General features: G+C 51.4%; 1 protein-coding gene across 5 annotated transcripts in view; it reads right to left on the reverse strand.

Moving 5' to 3' along the window:
• RAPH1 (Ras association (RalGDS/AF-6) and pleckstrin homology domains 1) overlaps nucleotides 1-20,186 on the reverse strand; it is a 92,949-nt gene extending 72,763 nt beyond the window's left edge. The window contains exon 1 of one of the 5 annotated variants that reach the window (XM_083154207.1): nucleotides 19,878-20,173. The gene's annotated coding sequence lies outside the window, so the exon portion shown is untranslated. Of the gene's footprint in view, nucleotides 1-19,877 lie in introns of all 5 variants that reach the window. The other 4 variants (XM_083154210.1, XM_083154209.1, XM_083154211.1 and 1 more) reach the window with 4 other exon arrangements.
• Between the last annotated feature and the right edge of the window lie 6,041 nt (nucleotides 20,187-26,227).

The following is a 26,227-nucleotide window of genomic DNA, read 5'->3' on the forward strand; positions in this document are numbered from 1 at the left end:
CGCTTGTGTCCCCCCCCCCCCCCAGCCGCACATTCCAGCAGCCTGCGCTTGTCGTCCCCCCCCCAGCCGCACATTCCAGCAGCCTGCGCTTGTCGTCCCCCCCCCAGCCGCACACTCCGGCAGACTGCGCTTGCCCCCCCTCCCCCAGCCGCACACTCCGGCAGCCTGCGCTTGCCCCCCCCCCCCCCCCCCCCAGCCGCACACTCCGGCAGCCTGCACTTGCCCCCCCCAAGCCGCACACTCCAGCAGCCTGCGCTTGTCCCCCCCCCCCAGCCGCACACTCCAGCAGCCTGCAGCATTACAATTACCTTACATTCCGGCAGTGCTTTTGCTAAGAACAATCACATATACATATAGCAATATTATTATTGCAGAGGGAAGAGCCAGCCTCCCACATACATGTATTCATGACAGGTCATAATATTGGGCCTATGGCTTCTGATCACGGGAGACTCATCATTCCATTTGGGTGCAACCCGTCACTACAGCAGCTCATGGAGAACACAAAGAGAGGGACATATAACCCAGTGGCCAGGCCGCATCATCCAGTCGCCATGGAGACAGTTATCCAGCGCTGCTGCTGCATCCACAACTAACGTTTCCTTTATTAAGTTTTTAACTTGAGTTCCAAGCATGAAACATTCCCTCATTTGCTGGCAATGTGTCTGCCAGCAGCCACGGTGCTGAATACTAATGTATTGGTATGCCTACCGCTGATGAGCACCGGGGGGTTAGTATTCCGGGGTATCCCAGAGAGCATTATTACGCATCAATATGAGGATTTAGAGCATGCCAATAGTAATGGTCCATAGTGTTTCTGCCCAGCGTGTATGGTGAGAGAAGATGGGGAAAATCGCTGGGATTAAAACCGCTCAGGGCATACGCACCAAGACCTGCGAGACCACCTGACCCGCTCAGGGATTACACACCGAGACCACCTGACACTCTCAGGGATTACACACCGAGACCACCTGACACGCTCAGGGATTACACACCGAGACCACCTGACACGCTCAGGGATTACACACCGAGACCACCTGACACTCTCAGGGATTACACACCGAGACCACCTGACACTCTCAGGGATTACACACCGAGACCACCTGACACTCTCAGGGATTACACACCGAGACCACCTGACACTCTCAGGGATTACACACCGAGACCACCTGACACTCTCAGGGATTACACACCGAGACCACCTGACACTCTCAGGGATTACACACCGAGACCACCTGACACGCTCAGAGATTACACACAGAGACCTGCGAGACCACCTGACACTCTCAGGGATTGCACACCGAGACCACCTGACACGCTCAGAGATTACACACAGAGACCTGCGAGACCACCTGACACGGTTACAACGCCATGAAATAGAGGCACACAAACCTCCACTCTCGTTGAACAGCGCAGAGCGCACGCTGGACGTATTAAGCTGTGTATGGGAATACATTGATGATCTCAGATATCATCTGGATCCCAGTTACACAGGTTCCTGCAATAATGCGCCAACTAATGAAATGCAGTCACCGGATTACAGCGCTGTCATTAAATAACTATATGACCTAGGTTACAGGTGCAACTGTGGCTGCACCCGATTATATCGCAATAAGAAATTGCTGCACCACAAATCGCTGCTACTGTTCTGCAATCACCGCGGATAAGGGAGGCTTCCTAAACTTCCAGCTGGAGACTAAACCTGGGGACATTGCGGACATCCAGCAGCGAGACTGTGACGCCGGTGAAGGAGCTATCAGGCCTGACGTACTGTTCCTTATCTCCCTATTGCTGCAGAAACACAAACAGCCTTGCACTGTGCCCTGGAAACCTGACCACAGAGGGAACAGCAGCTGCTGGCATAAACCCAGCGCAATGCCAACCTCATGCCAATTCCTGGGACCTCAGCCATTCTGAGGAGGAATGCATACAGTAGCAGTGGCAATGCTCATGTGTCGCACCATTGTGACTTACAAGAGTTCTCAGTGATAGTTATTACCCAGGGTACGGAACTATATCAGTAATAGGGATCACTGTGCAGGATACCGCGCGTCTCTGTAAGGACCCCAGTAATAAATCACCATAGAACAAGCCAGCCGCCATCCCCCGCCAGCGCCATGGCGATCGTGAGAAGGGGACGCGCGCGCACGAGAGGCGCGCGCGTCCCCTTCCGACGGCGCTTCCATACGTTTCCCCGGGTCCCCGCCGGCTTGCCGGCGGTAACCCGGGGTCCCCGCCGACTGCCCGCACCCCCCACTAACCCCCCCTAACCCTGTCCGTCTCCCTGAGGCGGAGACGGACAGGGTTTCCGTCGCGCTAGCGACGGAGACTGAGACGCGCGCGACTGGGACGTCTCATTTTTCTCGCTGGCGAGGCTGCTGGCGGGTCGCCAGCGCGTACGTTCTGGCGACCCGCCAGCAAGGATGTAAAGCATGACATACTGTAAGAGTAACAATGGACAGTAAAAACTGGTCCAGAAGATATAAAAAAGGTAGCCTGCGCGCCTCCCCCCCCCCCCCAGTCGCACACTCCGGCAGCCTGCGCTTGTGTCCCCCCCCCCAGCAGCACACTCCGGCAGCCTGCGCTTGTCCCCCCCCCCCCACCAGCCGCACACTCCGGCAGCCTGCGCTTGCCCCCCCCAGCCGCACACTCCGGCAACCTGCGCTTGCCCAGCCCCCCCACCCCCAGCCGCACACTCCAGCAGCTTGCGCTTGCCCCCCCCCCCCCCCCCCAGCCGCACACTCCGGCAGCCTGCGCTTGTGTCCCCCCCCAGCCGCACACTCCGGTAGCCTGCGCTTGTACCCCCCCCCAGCCGCACACTCCGGCAGCCCGCGCTTGTCCCCCCCCAGCCGCACACTCCGGCAGCCTGCGCTTGCCCCCACCCCCCCAGCCGCACACTCCAGCAGCCTGTGCTTGTCCCCCCGCCAGCCGCACACTCCGGCAGCCTGCGCTTGTCCCCCCCCCCAGCCGCACACTCCGGCAGCCTGCGCTTGTCCCCCCCCCAGCCGCACACTCCGGCAGCCTGCGCCCCCCCCCCCAGCCGCACACTCCGGCAGCCTGCGCTTGCCCAGCCCCCCCACCCCCAGCCGCACACTCCAGCAGCTTGCGCTTGCCCCCCCCCCCCCCCCCCAGCCGCACACTCCGGCAGCCTGCGCTTGTGTCCCCCCCCAGCCGCACACTCCGGCAGCCCGCGCTTGTCCCCCCCCCCCAGCCGCACACTCCGGCAGCCCGCGCTTGTCCCCCCCCCAGCCGCACACTCCGGCAGCCTGCGCTTGCCCCCACCCCCCCAGCCGCACACTCCAGCAGCCTGTGCTTGTCCCCCCGCCAGCCGCACACTCCGGCAGCCTGCGCTTGTCCCCCCCCCAGCCGCACACTCCGGCAGCCTGCGCCTCCCCCCCAGCCGCACACTCCGGCAGCCTGCGCTTGCCCCCCTCCCCCAGCCGCACACTCCGGCAGCCTGTGCTTGTCCCCCCCAGCCGTACACTCCGGCAGCCTGCGCTTGCTCCCCTCCCCCAGCCGCACACTCCGGCAGCCTGCGCTTGTCCCCCCCCCAGCCGCACACTCCGGCAGCCCGCGCTTGTCCCCCCCCCAGCCGCACACTCCGGCAGCCTGTGCTTGTCCCCTCCCCCAGCCGCACACTCCAGCAGCTTGCGCTTGTGTCCCCCCCCCCCCAGCCGCACATTCCAGCAGCCTGCGCTTGTCGTCCCCCCCCCAGCCGCACATTCCAGCAGCCTGCGCTTGTCGTCCCCCCCCCAGCCGCACACTCCGGCAGACTGCGCTTGCCCCCCCTCCCCCAGCCGCACACTCCGGCAGCCTGCGCTTGCCCCCCCCCCCCCCCCCCCAGCCGCACACTCCGGCAGCCTGCACTTGCCCCCCCCAAGCCGCACACTCCAGCAGCCTGCGCTTGTCCCCCCCCCCCAGCCGCACACTCCAGCAGCCTGCAGCATTACAATTACCTTACATTCCGGCAGTGCTTTTGCTAAGAACAATCACATATACATATAGCAATATTATTATTGCAGAGGGAAGAGCCAGCCTCCCACATACATGTATTCATGACAGGTCATAATATTGGGCCTATGGCTTCTGATCACGGGAGACTCATCATTCCATTTGGGTGCAACCCGTCACTACAGCAGCTCATGGAGAACACAAAGAGAGGGACATATAACCCAGTGGCCAGGCCGCATCATCCAGTCGCCATGGAGACAGTTATCCAGCGCTGCTGCTGCATCCACAACTAACGTTTCCTTTATTAAGTTTTTAACTTGAGTTCCAAGCATGAAACATTCCCTCATTTGCTGGCAATGTGTCTGCCAGCAGCCACGGTGCTGAATACTAATGTATTGGTATGCCTACCGCTGATGAGCACCGGGGGGTTAGTATTCCGGGGTATCCCAGAGAGCATTATTACGCATCAATATGAGGATTTAGAGCATGCCAATAGTAATGGTCCATAGTGTTTCTGCCCAGCGTGTATGGTGAGAGAAGATGGGGAAAATCGCTGGGATTAAAACTGCTCAGGGCATACGCACCAAGACCTGCGAGACCACCTGACCCGCTCAGGGATTACACACCGAGACCACCTGACACTCTCAGGGATTACACACCGAGACCACCTGACACGCTCAGGGATTACACACCGAGACCACCTGACACGCTCAGGGATTACACACCGAGACCACCTGACACTCTCAGGGATTACACACCGAGACCACCTGACACTCTCAGGGATTACACACCGAGACCACCTGACACTCTCAGGGATTACACACCGAGACCACCTGACACTCTCAGGGATTACACACCGAGACCACCTGACACTCTCAGGGATTACACACCGAGACCACCTGACACTCTCAGGGATTACACACCGAGACCACCTGACACGCTCAGAGATTACACACAGAGACCTGCGAGACCACCTGACACTCTCAGGGATTGCACACCGAGACCACCTGACACGCTCAGAGATTACACACAGAGACCTGCGAGACCACCTGACACGGTTACAACGCCATGAAATAGAGGCACACAAACCTCCACTCTCGTTGAACAGCGCAGAGCGCACGCTGGACGTATTAAGCTGTGTATGGGAATACATTGATGATCTCAGATATCATCTGGATCCCAGTTACACAGGTTCCTGCAATAATGCGCCAACTAATGAAATGCAGTCACCGGATTACAGCGCTGTCATTAAATAACTATATGACCTAGGTTACAGGTGCAACTGTGGCTGCACCCGATTATATCGCAATAAGAAATTGCTGCACCACAAATCGCTGCTACTGTTCTGCAATCACCGCGGATAAGGGAGGCTTCCTAAACTTCCAGCTGGAGACTAAACCTGGGGACATTGCGGACATCCAGCAGCGAGACTGTGACGCCGGTGAAGGAGCTATCAGGCCTGACGTACTGTTCCTTATCTCCCTATTGCTGCAGAAACACAAACAGCCTTGCACTGTGCCCTGGAAACCTGACCACAGAGGGAACAGCAGCTGCTGGCATAAACCCAGCGCAATGCCAACCTCATGCCAATTCCTGGGACCTCAGCCATTCTGAGGAGGAATGCATACAGTAGCAGTGGCAATGCTCATGTGTCGCACCATTGTGACTTACAAGAGTTCTCAGTGATAGTTATTACCCAGGGTACGGAACTATATCAGTAATAGGGATCACTGTGCAGGATACCGCGCGTCTCTGTAAGGACCCCAGTAATAAATCACCATAGAACAAGCCCAGTACAGTAATAGTTATTACCCAGCGTACGGAACTATATCAGTAATAGGGATCACTGCGCAGGATACCGCGCGTCACTGTAAGGACCCCAGTAATAAATCACCATAGAATAGCACAGTACAGTAAGTTATTACCCTGGGTACAGAACTATATCAGTAATAGGGATCACTGCGCAGGATACCGCGCGTCACTGTAAGGACCCCAGTAATAAATCACCATAGAACAGCCCAGTACAGTAATAGTTATTACCCAGGGTGTGGAACTATATCAGTAATACGGATCACTGCGCAGGATACCGCACGTCACTGTAAGGACCCCAGTAATAAATCACCATAGAACAGCACAGTACAGTAATAGTTATTACCCTGGGTACGGAACTATATCAGTAATAGGGATCACTGCGCAGGATACCGCGCGTCACTGTAAGGACCCCAGTAATAAATCACCATAGAACAGCCCAGTACAGTAATAGTTATTACCCAGGGTGCGGAACTATATCAGTAATACGGATCACTGCGCAGGATACCGCGCGTCACTGTAAGGACCCCAGTAATAAATCACCATAGAACAGCACAGTACAGTAATAGTTATTACCCTGGGTACGGAACTATATCAGTAATAGGGATCACTGCACAGGATACCGCGCGTCACTGTAAGGACCCCAGTAATAAATCACCATAGAACAGCCCAGTACAGTAATAGTTATTACCCAGGGTGCGGAACTATATCAGTAATACGGATCACTGCGCAGGATACCGCGCATCTCTATAAGGACCCCGGTAATAAATCACCATAGAACAGCACAGTACAGTAATAGTTATTACCCAGGGTACGGAACTATATCAGTAATAGGGATCACTGCGCAGGATACCGCGCGTCACTGTAAGGACCCCAGTAATAAATCACCATAGAACAGCCTAGTACAGTAATAGTTATTACCCAGGGTACGGAACTATATCAGTAATAGGGATCACTGCGCAGGATACCGTGCGTCACTGTAAGGACCCCAGTAATAAATCACCATAGAACAGCCCAGTACAGTAATAGTTATTACCCAGGGTGCGGAACTATATCAGTAATACGGATCACTGCGCAGGATACCGCGCATCTCTGTAAGGACCCCGGTAATAAATCACCATAGAACAGCACAGTACAGTAATAGTTATTACCCAGGGTACGGAACTATATCAGTAATAGGGATCACTGCGCAGGATACCGCGCGTCACTGTAAGGACCCCAGTAATAAATCACCATAGAACAGCCCAGTACAGTTATAGTTATTACCCAGGGTACGGAACTATGTCAGTAATAGGGATCACTGCGCAGGATACCGCGCGTCACTGTAAGGACCCCAGTAATAAATCACCATAGAACAGCCCAGTACAGTAATAGTTATTACCCAGGGTACGGAACTATATCAGTAATAGGGATCACTGCGCAGGATCCGCGCGTCACTGTAAGGACCCCAGTAATAAATCACCATAGAACAGCCCAGTACAGTTATAGTTATTACCCAGGGTGCGGAACTTGATCAGTAATACGGTTCACTGTGCAGGATACCGCGCGTCACTGTAAGGACCTCTGTAATATAGTGCCAACTAACAGTATGAAATGCTCATGAGTTTGCCCAGGTGCCAACAGTATGCAGTGCTCAAGAGTATGCCCACATGCCAACTAACAGCATGCAGTGCTCATGAGTATACCCACGTGCAAACTAAAACACAAGCCCAGGAATGTAGCGGTGTGGAGGGGGGGGGGGGGAGGATTAGGGGTTATAATAAAGAAAAGTTTGGGAATAGATGACAACAACATATGAAAGCCATCTGGGATGACCATTGCGAGTTTATCAGTCACCCACTAACTGATCCCAGAGCGTCCGCCGTCTGCAAACATCTGCTCTGCCGCCTGAATGCCTAGCATTCCCCCAGTCCAACTGCCGGGCCTGCAGCACTCCCTTGTCCTATAGTTCTTAGGGGCCCATTTATCAAGAACGCGTTTGCCTCCAATTATACAAAACCGATGTTTCCACAAGATCAAAGCAAAATGTGCATCAGGGAAAATGATCACGTAGATAAAACAGGAGGAACCCACTTCGCAGCCCATTACTACTCTCCCCATCATCTTCTAGATGTGTCCTAATACAGGGGTGACAGAGGCCCCCTCAGTACGCCAGGTCCCGGAGACTCTGTCGCACTAATGGTCTAGCTCAGCAGCGGCTTCATCTGCGACTTTACGTTGACAATTCCTGTGCTGTAACAGTCGCAGCCCTGCGCCGGTTGTGCGCTCCGAGTGGTGTTTTGCTGCATCTGTGGTGCAAATAAGACCCAGAACATAAGAAAGACTCAAAGGCGCCAGACATCTCGCACTATAGGGCGAACAGACCCAGACCCAGTGTATGTATCACTTTACTATTCGCGGTCACAGAATTATTGCCCCAGAAAGAGAGTTTTCATAAATACCCCAAAAAGTTATTGCAGCAAACATAGAAATTAAATAGTTTGGAGCCAAATATGGGGGCATTAAATAGACTTAATGCCAGTGAGTTACCTCTAAGCATGAGAACAAGATTCTTTATTGTTACCATTATTGAAATAATAAACTTAAACCTCATCAGATAGGAAGGAAACTTCTCCTGGGATTCCAGATTTAGCGCAATTCCAAAATCGACTTATTAAGAGAGAATAAGAACAGACAGATTCAGGAGAGATGACGGGAGGATGTGGACGGGGTGCAAGTTAGTCTCGGACCTGCCGACTCTCCTACTGAGAATCCCATTTGGCTGCCTGGCTGGGGGCAATGAGACCGGCCCTTCATGTCACAGAAATGTAAGTGTTGTTTTTTTGTCCCCTGTCCGTCCCCCATTAATTACACACATATTCCACAGCGCTGTACAGAGAATATTATTACCAGTTATTATATAGCGCACACATATTCTGCAGTGCTATACAGAGATTATTATTACCTTTTATATAGCACACACATATTCCGCAGCGCTGTACAGAGAATATTGTTACAAGTTATTATATAGCGCACACATATTCTGCAGTGCTATACAGAGATTATTATTACCTTTTATATAGCACACACATATTCCGCAGCACTGTACAGAGAATATTTGAACATTCACATCAGTCCCTGCCCCAGTGGAGATTACAATCTATATTACCTACCACATGTACACACACACAGACGTTCTAGGGTTAATTTGTTGGGCACCAATTAACCTACCAGTATATTTTTGGATTGTGGGAGGAAACCGGAGTACACGGAAGAAATCCACGCAATTACGGGGAGAATATACAATCTCTGCACAGTTAGAGCCATGGTGGGGATAGAACCCATGACCTCAGTGCTGTGAGGCAGTAATGCTAACCATAACACCATCCGTACTGCCCCGTATATATATATAACACATGGTGGGAATAGAACCCATGACCTCAGTGCTGTGAGGCAGTAATGTAACCATAACACCATCCGTACTGCCCGTATATATAACACATGGTGGAATACAACCCATGACCTCAGCACTGTGAGGCAGTAATGCTAACCATTACACCGTCCGTACTGCCCCGTATATATAACACATGGTGGGGATAGAACCCATGACCTCAGCGCTGTGAGGCAGTAATGTAACCATTACACCATCCGTACTGCCCGTATATATAACACATGGTGGGGATAGAACCCATGACCTCAGCGCTGTGAGGCAGTAATGCTAACCATTACACCATCCGTACTGCCCCGTATATATAACACATGGTGGGGATAGAACCCATGACCTCAGCGCTGTGAGGCAGTACTGCTAACCATTACACCATCCGTGCTGCCCCGCATATATAACACATGGTGGGGATAGAACCCATGACCCCAGCGCTGTGAGGCAGTAATGTAACCATAACACCATCCGTACTGCCCCGTATATATAACACATGGTGGAATACAACCCATGACCTCAGCACTGTGAGGCAGTAATGCTAACCATTACACCGTCCGTACTGCCCCGTATATATAACACATGGTGGGGATAGAACCCATGACCTCAGCGCTGTGAGGCAGTAATGCTAACCATTACACCATCCGTACTGCCCCGTATATATAACACGGTATCCGGACTATTGTTAGACAGCACTTACATCGACACCATTAGTTCAACAGCTCAATAGGTTGACATGGTTTTAGATCGACATACCATTAGGTCGACATACCATTAGGTCGACATGTCATTAGGTCGACATGTTTTTAGGTCGACACTACCATTAGGTCGACAGTGTCTATGTCGACAGTCAAAAGGTCGACATGGGTTTTTTTCACTGTTTTTTGAGCCGACATGTGCCGACAGGCGGTATTTCATGCCCTACTATCCACTAGGGCGTGGTGGGAGAATAAAATAGTGTGCCGAGCGCAGCGAGGCACCGTGCCCGAAGCATCCCGAGCGATGCGAGGGGCTGCGGTACACTTCAAACTGTGTCCATGTCGACATTTCGGTCAAAAAACAGTGAAAAAACCCATGTCGACCTTTTGACTGTCGACATAGACACGGTCGACCTAATGGTAGTGTCGACCTAAAAACATGTCGACCTAATGAGCTGTCGACCTAATGGTATGTCGACCTAAAACCATGTCGACCTATTGAGCTGTCGATGTAATGGCTGTCGATTTAAGTGCTGCCTAATATCCGTCCCAGACCCATATAACACATGGTGGGGATAGAACCCATGACCTCAGCGCTGTGAGGCAGTAATACTAACCATTACACCATCCGTGCTGCCCCGTATATATAACACATGGTGGGAATAGAACCCATGACCTCAGCGCTGTGAGGCAGTAATGTAACCATTACACCGTCCGTACTGCCCGTATATATACACCACATGGTGGGGATAGAACCCATGACCTCAGCACTGTGAGGCAGTAATATAACCATTACACCATCCGTACTGCCCCGTATATATAACACATGGTGGGGATAGAACCCATGACCTCAGTGCTGTGAGGCAGTAATGCTAACCACTACACTATCCGTGCTGCATAGTAAATGTTACTAAAAGACAGAGAGAACAGGGAAGCCCCCGCGCAAGTAGATAGCCACCGGCTGCCCCCCCCCCCCCCCCCCCGCGCAAGGAGTGAAAAAAAATCCCCAAAATATATTCACTAATAAAACATGAAATAATTATCACTAGATAGCACATCTGCAATGGGAGCCCTGCGCAGGCAGGAAGGCTCAGGCCTGTCAGCGATATGACAAACAGCAGCAATAAAACGCGGGCTGACAGCTGGACACTGTCCTCGTCTCTGTAGTGAAGTCTCAGACAGTACACTGAGGACAAAGATCTCACAGAGACACATGAAAGCGGCGGACAGGAAGTACTGTATCGCCACCATACAAAAGAGACACTTAGTATTCCTTGTAAGAAACAGAACTCCCAAACTAGAGGCCCCAAAACAAGGGCCCGATACTATATAGGGCCCCCTCCTCCTCAGCTGGGAATAAATTAATCATGTTACGTTAAAGCAGATAAAACACTACAATAGGAAGCTTTCATGGAGACGTAATGGGATTGTACACACTGCATTAAGGGCTCAGCATTCCCCATCTATTGTGTCCGTATACAACCAGTCCATATTACCCATTTATTACACTGCAATCAGTCTACACAGGCCGGATAACGGAGGGGAAATCATGGCTCGGAGGAACACAACGGTGACTATGATGGCAAGATGTCACAGGGGCTACCGTCATTGCAGCGTGCTCAGGAGCAATGAGATCCATGTCTGGTGTACACCGGTATAGGCGCTATTCTACTGACGGACGCCACTGCTGCCACACACATGTCAATGGTGGCAAGAACAGACCAATCCTCACTCATCAGTCTCCCAATAGATACCTGTGGCGATGTGCATGGGATTCACACAGGATCCCAATGGTAAGTACTAGGGTAATGCTTAGGCACTAAGGGGAGGGTTAGGCTTCGTCCAGATGTCGTCGTCAACATTCTGACTGTCAGGATCCCAACCCCGTTCCGGGCAACAAATAATTTAATGTTCATTCTAGAACATTCCTGCACCTTCCAAAACCTGCACAGTTCCTCCTCTCTGTCTGAAGTGGCGCTCTCTGCTGTGGTGGTGCTTATAGCACAGTGTGGTCTGTATTTTCACGCCAATATGCAGACCAGACCTGTGCTAGAGGGACCACAGCAGAGAGCAACACTCCAGGATTCAGGATAGGCGGCTGGCCCCAGGCTTGTGGCTTTATTACCATTTATTTATATAGCGCCACCAATATACCCAGCACTGTGCAGAGAATGTACGCCAGGCGGAGCTTACAATCTATCATCTCTATAACTGTTTTTATTTATTATTATCAGCAGGCAATTAACCTATCTGTATGTGTTTGGATTGTGGGAATAAACTGGGAGAACATACAAACTCCACACTCATGGGCCATGATCATGACATCAAATGCTGTGCAACAGCAGCGCTAACCACTAAACCCCCATGTTGCCCATGAGACGATCAACACCAGGATCCTGGCACAGACGGACCAAACCAATATGCTGGGAAGGAAAAGATTGGTTACAGATGCAGTGTGGTCCCTCTGGGCAGGGGACTTGGGCTCCAACAGTTCTATGCCCTTGTTACGTGGTGCCGGTATAATTAATTGATTAACAGTTTCTTATATAGCGCACACAGATTCCGCAGCGCTGTACAGAGAATAGTTAAACATTCACATCAGTCCCTGTCCCAGTGGAGCTTACAATCTATATTTGCTACCACATGTACACGCGCACACAGACATTCTAGGGTTAATTTGTTGGGAGCCAATTAGCCTACCAGTATATATTTGGATTGTGGGAGGAAACCGGAGTACCCGGAGGAAACCCACGCAAGCACGGGGAGAATATACAAACTCCGTACAGTTAGGGCCATGGTAGGAATAGAACCCATGACCTCAGCGCTGTGAGGCAGTAATACTAACCATTACACTGTCCGTACTGCCCCGTATATATAACACATGGTGGGGATAGAACCCATGACCTCAGCACTGTGAGGCAGTAATACTAACCATTACACTGTCCGTACTGCCCCGTATATATAACACATGGTGGGGATAGAACCCACTGTGAGGCAGTAATGCTAACCATTACACCGTCCGTACTGCCCCGTATATATATATAACACATGGTGGGAATAGAACCCATGACCTCAGCACTGTGAGGCAGTAATGCTAACCATTACACCGTCCGTACTGCCCCGTATATATAACACATGGTGGGAATAGAACCCATGACCTCAGCACTGTGAGGCAGTAATGCTAACCATTACACCGTCCATACTGCCCCATATAACACATGGTGGGGATAGAACCCATGACCACAGCGCTGTGAGGCAGTAATATAACCATTACACCGTCCGTACTGCCCCGTATATATAACACATGGTGGGGATAGAACCCATGACCTCAGCGCTGTGAGGCAGTAATATAACCATTACACCGTCCGTACTGCCCCGTATATATAACACATGGTGGGGATAGAACCCATGACCTCAGTGCTGTGAGGCAGTAATGCTAACCATTACACCATCCATACTGCCCTGTATATATAACACATGGTGGGGATAGAACCCATGACCTCAGCGCTGTGAGGCAGTAATGTAACCATTACACTATCCATACTGCCCCGTATATATAACACATGGTGGGGATAGAACCCATGACCTCAGCACTGTGAGGCAGTAATGCTATAACCATTACACCATCCGTACTTCCCTGTATATATAACACATTGTGGGGATAGAACCCATGACCTCAGTGCTGTGAGGCAGTAATACTAACCATTACACCATCCGTACTGCCCCGTATATATATAACACATGGTGGGAATAGAACCCATGACCTCAGTGCTGTGAGGCAGTACTGCTAACCATTACACCGTCCGTACTGCCCTGTATATATAACACATGGTGGGGATAGAACCCATGACCTCAGTGCTGTGAGGCAGTAATACTAACCATTACACCATCCGTACTGCCCCGTATATATAACACATGGTGGGAATAGAACCCATGACCTCAGTGCTGTGAGGCAGTACTGCTAACCATTACACCGTCCGTACTGCCCCGTATATATAATACATGGTGGGGATAGAACCCATGACCTCAGCGCTGTGAGGCAGTAATGTAACCATTACACTGTCCGTACTGTACCAAATAACGTAAACACACCTGAACCAAGTCACTTTCTGGCATTCCGGCAAATCCAGCCAATGACGGCGCTGCGCCTCAATAAGACCGATGTACGATATTATACTTGTATTATATTTGTTGTTTCCGTACAAAATGCTTCCAGAAGACGCTTTAACTGCGGACAACAAGACTACAGCACATAACAGCCGCAACCGTTCAGTCAATCATGGTTATTGTACAGCACAACAAAGGGCGCTGATCACTGTAGCGGCTGTGACGGCAATCGTTAATTCAGCAGAAAGTAGACAGATTTTACATTCGACCTTGAAATACAGCAATGGCCGTCCGCCATTATCCGTGGTCTGCGCGTGGCCATGAAGAACTGTGCACAAGTTGCCGTTATGGAGCGTTCCACGCGTGGCAGTCCGTACGTACACATTACGGACGCAGAGATAATGTCAGCATTACTGTAATCCTAATGGCCCCGACAGACAGACAGGAAGTTCTTAGTCCAGAAGAAAAAAATCAATGGGAGTCTATTTCCATTCACATAAATGGAAAAGTACATAAATGTTTCAGCGTGCTCTGTGCGGCTGTTTATCCATTACACTGTGTCAGCCCACAGGACGAGCATGGGCGGCGTGAGCGATGGATAAATGGATCATGTATGTCTTAACACACTCTGCATACATTACATTTAGGGAACCCTCAGGAGACTGTGACGTAGAACGTGCGCTAACTGGAAACCAGCCTGATCGCTGCATTCGATTTTAGTAGGGATGCAACTTATCCTCCCAGGTCTCCCTGATCCCCACCGAAATACCTGCAAGGGTTCTCTCTAATTCACCGGTAGACTAGCAATGGTGGCGGAGGGTCTGTGTGTAAGGTCTGCCTGGCCGGTAACCCACTGCTGGGTTTAGGGAACGCCATGTGCAAACGCTAATATGGGCAAACACCAGAATCCTTATATTAGGCCAATGGAACGCTGCAAAAATACAGTGACTACAATGATTGCAGGATGGAAAGAGGTTGACCCTTAACTGTGACTATGGGGCAAATTCAATTCATCACAAAATGTTTTAGTGCATAAAACTGGACCTTTACCCCAATTAGTTACCCAATGGTGACATCAGGCCCACCAGTTGTGGCCCCTTTTCCACTCTTATCACCAAAAACGCAGGACCTCGGATAAGTTGGACGCCTTTGCCTTCACGGCCACGCAGGTGAAAAAGAACTCCTCAATACCGTCAGCTATCCGCAAGTAATTAGCCACGGCTAATGGAATCCCCCTATGTACGTCTGAAGTCTCTCATATGGGGGGAAATATAACAGAACACGAAGTGCTGGCATATTGGGGGGGGGGGGTTTGTTACCAGCGAGTCTGCCCAACGCTTTCAAAGGAATTCAATCGCTATTGTGTCCATTGTGGAAATTATTCATTGTATGCCAATCGGGACCAAAATCTACAAAGAGAAGGCTGTTTAGGTGCCCAAATTGACATTTTGGTTTACTATCAAGTCCAGTCAGCAAAACAATTCACCGGGCACCAATTAATTATTGTCACCCCCAAAAAAATGCAATCCCCCCGTTATATGAAACCCCCCCCCCCCCCCTGACTTTGCATTTTAAATTAATGCTACTTCAAAGGCTCCATACATCCCTGCGACTTATCTGAGGCACAAGTCAGACCCAATTTTCCTGGAGCTCCCCGGGAGTCTGTCCATCCGATTTGGAACTTGGTGCTATGTTTACATGCGACTTACCACATGCAATAATAGCACGGAAGGACTCCCGGGAGCTGCCGCGGGTGTGCAAGAGAAATGGGATGCGATATCGCGGCTGCACTGATGATTCCGTTTTATGTACAGCAGGTTCAATGTCCGGATCCGAAGCACTCAGGGACTCACAACATATTGGACGTCAAACACATGCAATTTGGCCACTTTTCACCTGATTTCTCACCAGTGTATGGCCAGCATCAGCCAAACTTTCCTGGAATCTGCCATTGCAGGATATTAGTTACCCTATGACCTCACATTCTCCTGATACACAAGACGAGAAGTTCAATTACTGGTCTGCAACCCCCATGTGTTAGTTCCACTACAATACGTTGTCATTGGGTCACTAACCACCACCTGTCCCAGGTACACACAGGTAAATCACATCGTTTGGTGCCATGAATTACCCTCTGACTGCTGTGGGGCAAATACCATGATTTCAGCAAAACAGCCCCAATTAGTGGTAAGTTCTGCAGTGCCTCCTGTCACCGTTGTAGGTGGTACATCACCATGAAAATCTGTGTTTTACGGAGACAGGAACAAGCACTCAGAACTCTGTCCCTGTAACACAACAATACCACACACATCGGATAATGTAGCACCACTTCCATGCCACAAAGATTATTTTCACAGCGAGCAAAGCAAGAATTAGCCGCTGTTTCTGTGTCTGAGCTTACAATCTACTTATTGGTGTCTGGGACACAGTCACAAGGAGATCTCTGGTTGTTCTCAAAGCTGAAAGTGGCAACGCTGAAGCTCTTAAGCGCCGGACTCTGTAGCTCCCGAAACCACTTCCTGCGGTATAACGTAGTTCCATCCAGTGCGCAGGGGGCCTCATACACAAATCAATGGCAAATGACAATGCTAAACACTGCTACACCATACTGTATATATCCCACTACTTCTTACCACTATGAGGGGAAGTACCGACACTGACCACTAGAGGCTGCTCAACGGACCAAATTACCACTTTGTGTGCTAAAAGAGGTCAAGAGAAAGTGGAAGCAATTTTTGCAGGGACATTGGTTTGTTATAAACTCGCTGGACATGGAGAGAGGAAGCTGTGAAGACAGATTGGAGGGAGGGCTAAAAAATTGTCACAGCTCAAAAGGCCCATACACACTGCTGCTCAAAACAGCATGTTTCAGCTCAAAGCGAAAGTAAAACTGACACCGCTCAAAGTGCATTGCAGAAGCCTTAGTTGGTGAATTAAGAAGCGCAGTTAGGTTTGCTATAAATGAAACAGTTGCCATACAACTACATACGCTAGCCATGTAGCACTGGTGTACACGCGGTGAGATTTGACATTAGTCAAAATGGCATGCATTATGCAAAATCGCACAGGTTATTGCGATGCGTGCTCCCGTCACAGCACAAACCCAGACAGACAGGGCAGCAATGACTAATGTGCAAATGGAATGTAGATAGCATGAATTGTATGATGATAGCGAAGATTGCACAGCACTGGAACTCGAATAGCGAGGGAATCTCACGGCCACACACCTAAACGATATCAGGCCCCAGGGGTCGTACGATGGATTGTGTGCGGCTCGTGAGGAATATCGGTACGATGCACGGTCCCGCGGGTCGAAAAGGGTCGATTCTCAGTTCATACATGCGGCATGGCTTTGTCTGCGGTCATAAGCAGATCGGATGTGCATTAGAGAAACATAGCATCGCTGGTAGGTGCATGGCCAGCTCTCGTTACGACAGCAGAGATTCTCCCTAGACTTAATACCGTACAGGAAAGTACTAAGCAAGGAGCCGGCCTATACGCTGGACCAGATACAATTAATAATTTAGGACTGGCGAGATATTGATTAGATAAGGTTTCCTCTGACTCAGCAGGGTCCTACAACTGACCTCCTATGGGCTAGGAAAGGAACGGCTGGACCACAATAGAGACGCTGAAAGCTCATTTCATTTACCAAGTGTAACTCTGAAATGGGGCCAAGTTAGCATATTCCGCATTGCAATGTACTGTGCGCTGAGCAATGGCAGATGACAGGTCACACAGTAACTTACGGTGTACAAGTGAAAACAGAATCTGTTCCGACATGATAGACGTGGGTCCTGGGACGTGTAAGGACCGACTCCGAAATCATACGTGTTACAACAAGTGGTATCATTAACACTAAAAACTGCGAGCTGTATACATACAAAGCAGTACGTGTATTCCTGTCGCCATAGGGGGGTTACCGGCTGGGAGTAATACAGGCCCAAAACGGTTCCCCGCTGCTCGCCCTAAAGGCCTGATCTAAACATTCAAATTGCATTGCAAGAATCCCATAAGGGAAAATGCCATTGCACTGCGCAATCAGCCTCCCCCGGAGCGCACACAGCCCCAGGCAAATACAGCAAACACCCCAATAGGTTCCATAATAAACATTACGCCGGGTGATCCCCAAAACATACATTACCCAACTTCTAGCACCAGAAGGACCACAGTGTAATATATTACTGTATGTACACTACAGCACAGATACACACGTTATAGAACACAGGAGGAGGCGGTCTCAAGACACAAATGCAGCCCCAGCAACACTACAACATGAATGACTACACCTGCGCTACCGCTGACCATAGTATAAGCCGTGCGGCTATACAACGCCTATATACTGCTTGTTACCTGATAGATACACCTGCGCTACCGCTGACCATAGTATAAGCAATGTGGCTACACAACGCCTATATACTGCTTGTTACCTGATAGACACACCTGCGCTACCTCTGATCCTGGTATAAGCAGTGCAGCTATACAACACCTATATACTGCTAGTGACCTGATAGACACACCTGCGCTACCGCTGACCATAGTATAAGCAATGTGGCTACACAATGCCTATATACTGCTTGTTACCTGATACACACCTGCGCTACCTCTGATCCTGGTATAAGCAGTGCGGCTACACAATGCCTATATACTGCTAGTGACCTGATAGACACACCTGCGCTACCGCTGACCATAGTATAAGCAATGTGGCTACACAATGCATATATACTGCTAGTTACCTGATAGACACACCTGCGCTACCTCTGATCCTGGTATAAGCAGTGCGGCTACACAATGCCTATATACTGCTAGTGACCTGATAGATACACCTGCGCTACCTCTGATCCTGGTATAAGCAGTGCGGCTATACAACACCTTTATACCGCTAGTGACCTGATAGATACACCTGTGCTACCTCTGATCCCAGTATAAGCAGGGTGGCTACACAATGCATATATACTGCTTTTTACCTGATAGACACACCTGCGCTACCTCTGATCCTGGTATAAACAGTGCGGCTATACAACGCCTATATACTGCTAGTGACCTGATAGATACACCTGTGCTGCAGTGCAGATACACACTGCTGTCACTAGTAGTGCATCTCAAGACTGAGGACATTCCATGGAAACTGGAAAATTACCGGCGGAATAAGGGAAGTGATTCCATGAATCTCAGATCCTATATCCACATTGCAGTAACGTAGCAGAGACAGCCTGCAGACTATCCCACCCCAACACCCCCAGCCTGCAGACTATCCCCCCCCCCCCAACACCCCCAGCCTGCAGACTATACTCCCAACACACCCCCAGCCTGCAGACTATTCCCCCCCCCCCCCCAATACCCCCTGCCTGAACACTATTCCCCCAGCCAGAAGACTATCCCCCCAAACACTCCAAGCATGCAGACTGCCCCCCCCCCCCCAATACTCCCAGTCTGCCCCCCAATACCCCCAGCCTTCAGACTGCCCCCAATACCCCAGCCTGCAGAGCCTGCACACAGCACCAGGCCCAGCCACCCAGCTGCCATACCCGGGGCTGCAGCACAGGGGATGGGGAGATGTCAGGCACATGCAGGCCGCTCATCTGACGACTGCTACAGTGATATATCTATATATGATATATACACACACACCATAATACATATATACACAGTATGTACAGGGCCGGCGCAGAGCGTGTAACACACCGGGTGTGGGGGCATCCTGTAGCCGGGGGAAGGGGCTCCCAGGCCGGCTGCTGTGTCCTCACCTCCCCCCATAGGCAGCAGGTAACATCCATGTGTGTGCTAGGACCCCCGCCCTGCTGTACACACAGCACATACATGACACATACACACGGGCACTGATACAATGTAACCGCCGCCCGCTGACACGGATACAATGTATCACCGGCTCTCACCTCGGTACCGGAGCGCAGACTCCCGGGCACAGCGCGGACACTGGCGGCCTCTCACCTCCCTCAGCTCCCGGCTGGAGAGTGACGGCGGCACCGGGAGGGCGGGGGAGGGAGGAGTGCGGGGGGAGGCTCGGCCTTCCTCTCATCCACAGCCGCTCCCTCCTCTCCCTTCTCAGGCTGCTACTGCCTCCCCCCGGCCCCTCCTGCTCTGGTACAGCGCCGGGTAGTAGTATACTGCTCCCTCTCCTGCTCTCGTACAGCGCCCTGCATACTGCCGTCCTCTCCTGCTATGGTACAGCTCCGGGTATCCTAACTGCTCCCTTTCCTGCTCTGGTACAGCGCCCGTATACTAACTGCTCCCTCTCCTGCTCTGGTACAGCGCCCTGCATACTGCCGTCCTCTCCTGCTCTGGTACAGCGCCGCGCCCGGTATACTAACTGCTCCCTCTCCTGCTCTGGTACAGCTCCCTGCATACTACCGTCCTCTCATGCTATGACACAGCGCCATGTACACTGCTCCCCTCTCCTGCTCTGACATGACTGGTACAGCGCCCTGTACACTGCTCACTCTCCTGGTCTGGTACAGCGAGCTGTATACTGCTTCCCTCTCCTGCTATGACACAGCTCCGGGTATACTACTGCTCCCCTCTCCTGCTATGACACAGTGCCATGTATACTGCTCTCATCTCCTGCTCTGGTACAGCGCCCTGTATACTGCTCCCCTCTCCTGCTCTGGTACAGCGCCCTGTATACTGCTCCCCTCTCCTGCTCTGGTACAGCGCCCTGTATACTGCGCCCCTCTCCTGCTCTGGTACAGCGCCCTGTATACTGCTCCCCTCTCCTGATCTGCTACAGCGCCCTGCATACTGCTCCCCTCTCCTGCTCTGGTACAGCGCCCTGTATACTGCTCCACTCTCCTACTCTGGTACAGCGCCCTGTATACTGCTCCCCTCTCCTGCTCTGGTACAGCGCCCTGTATACTGCTCTACTCTGGTACAGCGCCCTGTATACTGCTCCCCTCTCCTGCTCTGGTACAGCCCCCTGTATACTGCTCCCCTCTCCTGATCTGCTACAGCCCCCTGTATACTGCTCCCCTCTCCTACTCTGGTACAGCGCCGGGGTATACTGCCCCCTCTCCAGCTCTGGTACAGCATTGGGTATACTGCTCCCCTCTCCTGCTATGGTACACGCCGGGTATACTGCTCCCCTCTCCTGCTGTGGTACAGCGCCAGGTATACTGCTCCCCTCTCCTGCTGTGGTACAGCACCGGGTATACTGCTACCCTCTCCTGGTTTGGTAAAGCACCCTGTATACTGCTCCCTCCCCTGCTCTGGTATAGCGCCCTGTATACTACTGCTCCCCTCTCCTGCTTTGGTAAAGCACCCTGTATACTACTCCCCTCTCCTGGGAATGGGGGTGTGGTACTGGGGTCCGACAGTCGGGATCCCGACTGGCCGGACACAGACATCATGGTGAGCGCAACTAAGCCCCCTGCGGGCAGTGCCAGATTAAGGTCTAAATGGGCCTGGAGCTGAAAATGATCAAGGGCCTATTATGCGCAATAATAGGGGTTGTGGCCAGCACCTAATAATGTGGGGGACGTGACCAGTGTTCTGGTTGGGTGGTCTGCTCATGGGTTTGTCTGTATTTGTTTAAATACTTTTAACTAATTATATATGCCTGGAAAAGACAGGGTGCTGGCATAAGAAAAATGCAGGGAGATATATTGGTGGGTGCACTCCAAAGTTGCACCAGCAGGATGCCGATGTCCTAAGACACTTGCGGGGTGAGGCGGCACTCCAGTTATAAAAAAATACTGAAGGCCGAAACTTGGTAGACAACATTTCAGCACCTTTTATGTGGTCACCTAAGTTTACCACACCATATACGGTACTTGTGACTTATCTGGGCGCCCGATGTTGAAATTGTATGCCAGTACCCTAAGCATGCGATTTCCCTTGAAATTCCCTTGAAGAGAAAATCACGTTGCATTGTATGCTATTGTATTGCATGTGATGCGATTTGATGCGATTTTAATATGTACAGGCACCCAGATGCCTGTTTCATATGTGAAATGGCCCCCCAGACCCCATTTATAATTGTATACCCACCCTGATGGCTAAATGACCCCCATTGTTAAAGCCACCCCACTATCAACGCCCACCCGAAGCGTGGCGAGCGGCGGCGGTACGCGTCCTCCGACCTTTTCATACCCCCACTATCCACGTCGGCGTGGAGTTGAATTTATATAGTGTGGCGAGCGCGAAGCGTGGCGAGGGAACATGGATACCTTTACAGCTATACGCGTCCCCTCGCGGGCTTCACGGGTATCCGCGTGCACTCGCCACGCTTCGGGCTCGGTGGCTCGCTGCGCTCGCCACACTATATAAAATCATTATTTTATTAGCCATCAGGGTGGGTATACAATTAAAAATGGTGTCAGGGGGGCCATTTCACATATGAAACAGGCATCTGGGTGCCTTCACATATTAAAATCGCGTCAAATCGCATCGCATGCAATCTGATTGTATGCGATGCGATTTGACGCGATTTTTAGGTGCGATGAAGAAAATCGGGTGCCCAGATAAGTCACAAGTACCCCATATACCCCTTATACAAATCATGCAACACAATAGTAACCCCCTTATACTGTACTTGCCTCTTACACATTATGCCACATGGAATGAGCAAAAATTCACACCGACTGAGCCAAAATTCACACTATGGCACATGAATTGAGTCAAAATTCACATTATGCCACACAGATTAAGGCAAAATTCACATTTTGCCACATGGATTGAACCAAAATACACACTATACCATGCATGTCCAAACAGTGGCCCTCCAGCTGTTGTGAAACTACACGTCCCAGCATGCCTTGACATAGTTTTAGCATTCCCTAATAGCAAAACTGTGGCAATGCATGATGGGACTTGTAGTTTCACAACAGCTGGAGGGACATAGTTTGGACATGCCTGCACTATACCAAACAGATTGAGCAATAATGCACAATATGCTTCATAAATAGGGGTATTGCGCGCCAAAGGCGCGCATTAAAAATTTACACCATAATGCCTATTACATGTTAAGCCACACACCATAATGTCCATTATGTATTATGCCAAACACCATAATGCCTATTAAAAATCATGCTACATAAGTGTTGCTTACATTTTCATTACATACATGTTCATTGCCAGGGGTTCCATGTTCATTGCCAGGGGTTTAAAGCTCATTGCCAGGGGTTCCATGCTCGTTGCCATGTGGGATTACATGCTCATTGCCAAGGGGGAATACATGCTCGTGGTAACTGGGGTACAGCCACCGCCGGGCAGAAATGACAGCCATTGACAGCCGGGCAGAGAGCAGGGGGCTGCCCGGCTGTATTCAGAGCACTGCATGTCCCAGCTATTTGAAATAATACCCCATTCAAAAATGCAGGGACTTAACCGGGAATATGGTCCCAGGCTGCATTTTCTGGTGTGAGGGGGAGAGAAAACCACCGCCGCCCCCCTTTAAACAAACAGCTATATCTTCGGAACTAACTGACCCATTTACATGTAGGCTTCAAATGATTTTGGTCCCGTGAAACTGGGCCGTTTGGTTCCAGAGAAATCTGTCCTCAAACAACATGAACAGCCATGAAATTACATATCAGAAATGAAAAAAAACAATTGGTTTACCCACAATATCTCTAGAACCAATGAACCCATATGGACCAGGTATCAGATTGAAGGTTCGACTGAGATCAACCTTGAGCTTCTGTGATGCCGGAGGGGGAACTGGCAGCCGTTGGAACCAGGTCGGAATTAGCGGGTGGAGGTCGGAATTAGCGGGTCCCATGTTATTATATGGGGACAACATTCCAGGTTTGCCTGGCAGTATCTCTGGTTCCCGGGGGGCTAGCGACACGGGGCTGGGCTCGTTAGAAAGCCCTGGCCCTCAGCTAAAAATGGGCCTATTTGGAGAGTGGGCCTGGAGCTGTAGCTCCATCAGGCCCATTGTTAATCCGGCCCTGTCTGCGGGCTCGCATTCTCCCTCTATGGGGGTCGTGGACCCCCACGAGGGTAAATGCCTGTCGGGACCCCGACCGACACTCCTGGGAATGTCTCTCCCCGGCCACTACCAGCTATCTCCTGCTATGGGAGCAAGTACAGCACCATGTATTCCTGTTGTCAGCCCCCCTGTGACACAGCACCAGCGCTGTGCACTTCTCTCCTGCTGGTATATGCGTCCGTCTCACCCATGCCTCTCCCAGGGGCAGCTTTATAATATTTTATTATGGAACATGGTACAGTGCCATGTATACCTCCAAACCTCCCCTTGGCAAACCTCATCTGCACAATGCTGGTTATACCTCACACAGGTCCTGTACACACAGCACCATGTATACCTCCTGCAGCTGGGTATGTCTGTCTTCCTGCATGTGAGTACAGCGCTGTGTATACCTCCCATCAGGCCCTGATCCTGTCTGTACATAACCATGTATACCTCCTGCAGCTGGGTATGTCTGTCTTCCTGCATGTGAGTACATCGCTGTGTATACCTCCCCTCAGGCCCTGATCCTGTCTGTACTTAACCATGTATACCTTCTGCAGCTGGGTATGTCTGTCTTCTTGCATATGAGTACAGCGCTGTGTATACCTCCCCTCAGGCTCTGGTCCTGTCTGTACATAACCATGTATACCTCCTGCAGCTGCGTATGTCTGTCTTCCTGCATGTGAGTACAGCGCTGTGTATACCTCCCCTCAGGCCCTGGTCCTTTCTGTACATAACCATGTATACCCCCTGCAGCTGGGTATGTCTGTCTTCCTGCATGTGAGTACATCGCTGTGTATACCTCCCCACAGGCCCTGATCCTGTCTGTACATAACCATGTATACCTCCTGAAGCTGGGTATGTCTGTCTTCCTGCATGTGAGTACAGCGCTGTGTATACCTCCCCTCAGGCCCTGATCCTGTCTGTACATAACCATGTATTCCTTCTGCAGCTGGGTATGTCTGTCTTCCTGCATGTGAGTACAGCGCTGTGTATACCTCCCCTCAGGCCCAGGGGCGGATTTAGGGAGGAGGGCGCCCCTAGGCACAACAATAATGTTTACTAAGTAGGACAGTTTATAGGGGCAGTATCTGCATGTCCTATCCATTTACACTCTATTTAAGATGGAATATAGTACAGTACAGTGGATATTTTGCAGTTATTGGTACATTTTGGGCTGACAGTACTATCACAGGCATCCAAGTGCCGCCCCCAAACATGTGCCGCCCCTAGGCCGGTGCCTCACGTGCCTAATGGGAAATTCGGCTCTGCTCAGGCCCTGGTCCTGTCTGTACATAACCATGTATACCTCCTGCAGCTGGGTATGTCTGTCTTCCTGCATGTGAGTACAGCGCTGTGTATACCTCCCCCATACCTCCCGACTTCTGTGATGATGAAATTGGGACACTCGCGCGGGCGTCCGAAAAGGGGGTGGGCATATGCAAATGAGGGTGTGGCTTATGCTAATTAGCCACAACCTCATTTTCATACGAGAATAGACACTGTGCGCGTGCGCACAGCGTCTATTCTATTAGATTGGGGGGTCTCCCAACTGCCACCACCCGCAGCGGGACAATGCCTGCCGCGGGTGGGACAGCGGAACAGGACCCGAAAATCGGGACTGTCCCGCTGTAATCGTGACAGTTGGGAGGTATGCTCCCCTCAGGCCCTGGTCCTGTCTGTAAGCACAGCACCGTGCCCCCCCCACACACACACACACAGGCCCCATCTGTACAGCACTAGCCCCCCCCCACACACACACACACAGGCCCAGTAAGCACAGCACCATGTTTCCTCCCACGCAGACCCCGTCTGTACAGCACATCACCCACCCACCCCTCCCACAGCACCATGTCTCCCTTCCTGCGGCCTTGTCCACGAAGCACCATGTCTCCCTCCCTGCAGGCCCTGTCCGCACAGCACCATGTCTCCCTCCCTGCGGCCTTGTCCACGCAGCACCATGTCTCCCTCCCTGCAGGCCCTGTCTGCATAGCACCATGTCTCCCACCCTGGCTGCAGGTCTTGTCCGCACAGCACCATTTCTCCTTCCCTGCAGGTCCTGTCCGCACAGCACCACGTCTCCCTAGCTGCAGGCCCTGTCTGCACAACACCATGTCTCCCTCCCTGCAGGTCCTGTCTGCGCAGCACCACATCTCTCTCCCTGCAGGTCCTGTCTGCACAGCACCGCATCTCCCTCCCTCCTCTGCACGTCTCCCTGTCTGCAGGCCCTGTCTGCACGTCTCCCTGTCTGCACAACACCACGTCTCCCTCCCTGCAGGTCCTGTCCGCACAACCGCACGTCTCCCACCCTCTGGC

The sequence above is a fragment of the Crinia signifera genome, chromosome 7 (genome assembly GCF_055691185.1).
Source record: "Crinia signifera chromosome 7, ASM5569118v1, whole genome shotgun sequence".
NCBI classification, from domain to species: domain Eukaryota; kingdom Metazoa; phylum Chordata; class Amphibia; order Anura; family Myobatrachidae; genus Crinia; species Crinia signifera.